The 3604-nt window shown below is 46.8% G+C and overlaps 1 protein-coding gene across 2 annotated transcripts in view; it reads right to left on the reverse strand.

Moving 5' to 3' along the window:
- Window positions 1–3170, reverse strand: part of LOC128702216 (limbic system-associated membrane protein) — a 218666-nt gene extending 215496 nt beyond the window's left edge. Inside the window, exon 1 of one of the 2 annotated variants that reach the window (XM_070102657.1) lies at window positions 2975–3170. The gene's annotated coding sequence lies outside the window, so the exon portion shown is untranslated. The remainder of the gene's footprint in view (window positions 1–2974) is intronic. The other variant, XM_070102656.1, reaches the window with a different exon arrangement.
- Between the last annotated feature and the right edge of the window lie 434 nt (window positions 3171–3604).

A 3604-nucleotide genomic window follows, 5' to 3' on the forward strand; every position in this document is an offset into this window, starting at 1 on the left:
ATCGTAGTTGACAGGTATGATTCAGCGTCTGAGCTGCATGTGATGGGTGAGTAGTTGCGTGCTCGCTGGCTGTTAAGGAAGTGGGTGATTTTGGTGCACTAATATTCGATAACAGCACTGTTAAGTCGGCACTGCGGTGCCAGATAAGCTGGGTTTTATGAACCATTTAGCACTGTAAAGGAGGTCGTATTGGGTTATTGAATGTTCCCAAACAGGAGTTCGTGCTGCCACTATGCGTCTCACTACTGCTATCTTATCTCACATCACTGCTGTCCTCTTATCACTACCATCCTCTTATCACTGTTATCTTATCACTGATCCCCTCTTATCACTGCTATCCTCTCATCTCGCATCAGTGCTGTTATCTCTTATCAATGCTCTCTTATACTGCGACTCCTGATATCCACTTTCACTGTTATCTAGCTATCTGTAATCATGTGTGTATGTGTACTCACCTAGTTGTACTCACCTAGTTGAGGTTGCAGGGGTCGAGTCCAAGCTCCTGGCCCCGCCTCTTCACTGGTCGCTACTAGGTCACTCTCCCTGAACCATGAGCTTTATCGTACCTCTGCTTAAAGCTATGTATGGATCCTGACTCCACTACATCGCTGTGTGTGTGTGTGTGTGTGTGTGTGTGTGTGTGTGTGTACTCACCTAATTGTGGTTGCAGGGGTCGAGACTCAGCCCCTGGCCCCGCCTCTTCACTGATCGCTACTGGATCCTCTCTCTACTTCCTGAGCTTTGTCATACCTCTGTGTGTGTGTGTGTGTGTGTGTGTGTGTGTGTGTGTGTGTGTGTGTGTGTGTACCAGGAGAATATACCATAGCCCTAGTTAAGTATATCGACTTCTATTTTGTGTGTGATGTTAAGACCTAACTACCTCCTTGATTCCACTTGTTTTGTAATTACGTCTTAACCACCGTGTAAACCGTGTCCATGGAGACGGCATATTCTTCTGGACACGGAATATACTTCTTGACACGGAATATATTTCGTGACACGGAATATACTTCAGGACATGGAATATACTTCTGGACACGGAATATACGTCACACGGAATATACTTCTTGACACGGAATATACTTCTGCACATGGAATATACTTCTGGACATGGAATACTTCTGGACACAGAATATACTTCTGGACACGGATTATACTTCAGGACATGGAATATACTTCAGGACATGCAATATACTTTTCGACACGGAATATACTTCGGGGCATGGAATATACATCTGAACACGAAATATACTTGTGGAGGTGGAATATATTTCTGGACACGGAATATACTTATGGCCACGGAATATATTTTTGAACACGGAATATACTTGTGGACACGGAATATACTTCAGGACACGGCAGCTAACCCGTCTCAGTGTCTGTCTAGCGACGGTGTAATATTTTAGCTAAATTTTATCTCAGCATTTCCGTGATTACTTTTCTCTTGAAACAGAAAGACTAAGAATATTTGGAGGAGGAGGAGGAGCGAAATTTATAAAAATATTAGAGAGAGGGAGTGTGAGGAAGTGTGTGAGGGAGAGTGTGAGGGAGAGTGTGAGGGAGAGAGTGGCAGCTCTTAGCTGCAGAACACTGTAGCTTAGACGAAGCTAATTAAGCTGTTTGTGGCATCCCATCGCTCGACCTCTGAGAATTAATAGCAGGAGTCTCGGTGGTATGTTCCTCACACACGCCCGCACATACACACACCCGCACGCAGATACACACGCCCGCACATACACACCCGCACGCACATACACACGCCTGCACATACACACGCCTACACATACACACGCTCGCACGCACATACACACGCCTGCACATACACACGCCCGCACGCACATACACGCGCCTGCACATACACACGCCCGCATATACACACGCCCGCACATACACGCCCGCACGCACATACACACGCCTGCACATACACACGCCCGCACATACACACGCCCGCACATACACGCCCGCACGCACATACACACGCCTGCACATACACACGCCCGCACATACACACGCCCGCACATACACGCCCGCACGCACATACACACGCCTGCACATACACACGCCCGCACATACACGCGCCTGCACATACGCCCGCACGCACATACACACGCCTGCACATACACACGCCCGCACATACACACGCCCGCACATACACGCCCGCACGCACATACACACGCACGCACATACACACGCCTGCACATACTCACGCCCGCACATACACACGCCAGCACATACACGCCCGCACGCACATACACCCGCCTACACATACACACGCCCTCACATACACACGCCCGCACGCACATACACGCCCGCACGCACATACACACGCCTGCACATACACACGCCCGCACATACACGCCCGCACGCATATATACACGCCTGCACATACACACGCCCGCACATACACGCCCGCACGCACATACACACGTCCGCACATACACACGCCCGCACATACACGCCCGCACGCACATACACACGCCCGCACATACACACGCCGGCACATACACGCCCGCACGCACATACACGCCCGCACGCACATACACACGCCTGTACATACACACGCCTATGTACTTACACGAAACTTATAATCTATAAAACATATAATTATGTTGGTGCCCTCGGGCAGTATGGCGCCAGCTACCGTTGATTGAACAGACGATAAACAGGAACTACCTCACCCTTCTGTTGTAACTTCTTAAGCTTATAGTGTTATATATATATATATATATATATATATATATATATATATATATATATATATATATATATATATATATATATATATATATATATATATATATATATGTGTGTGTGTGTGTGTGTGTGTGTGTGTACTCACCTAGTTGTGGTTGAAGGAGTCGAGTCATAGCTCCTGGCCCCGAGTGTGTGCGTGTGTGTGTTTTAGAATAGTAACTAAATAAGAAACAAGAAATAGCTACACTGGATCAAACCATTTACAGTATCCAGTATTTACCTTAGTATCTGCAGGAGGCGTCTAGTTGTCAGTGTAACAACACTGGCCAGGGTAACAACACTGGTCGGTATAACAACACTGGTCAGTATAACAACACTGGTCAGTATAACAACACTGGTCAGTATAACAACATTGGTCAGTATAACAACACTGGTCAGTATAACAACACTGGTCAGTATAACAACACTGGTCGGTATAACAACACTGGTCGGTATAACAACACTGGTCGGTATAACAACACTGGTCAGTATAACAACACTGGTCGGTATAACAACACTGGTCGGTATAACAACACTGGTCGGTGTAACAACACTGGTCAGTATAACAACACTGGTCAGTATAACAACACTGGTCGGTATAACAACACTGGTCGGTATAACAACACTGGTCGGTATAACAACACTGGTCAGTATAACAACACTGGTCAGTATAACAACACTGGTCAGTATAACAACACTGGTCAGTATAACAACACTGGTCGGTATAACAACACTGGTCAGTATAACAACACTGGTCGGTATAACAACACTGGTCAGTATAACAACACTGGTCTGGTCGGGTATAACAACACTGGGTATAACAACACTGGTCTGGGTATAACAACACTGGTCGGTATAACAACACTGGTCG

This window comes from Cherax quadricarinatus, chromosome 83 (assembly GCF_038502225.1).
Source record: "Cherax quadricarinatus isolate ZL_2023a chromosome 83, ASM3850222v1, whole genome shotgun sequence".
NCBI lineage: Eukaryota > Metazoa > Arthropoda > Malacostraca > Decapoda > Parastacidae > Cherax > Cherax quadricarinatus.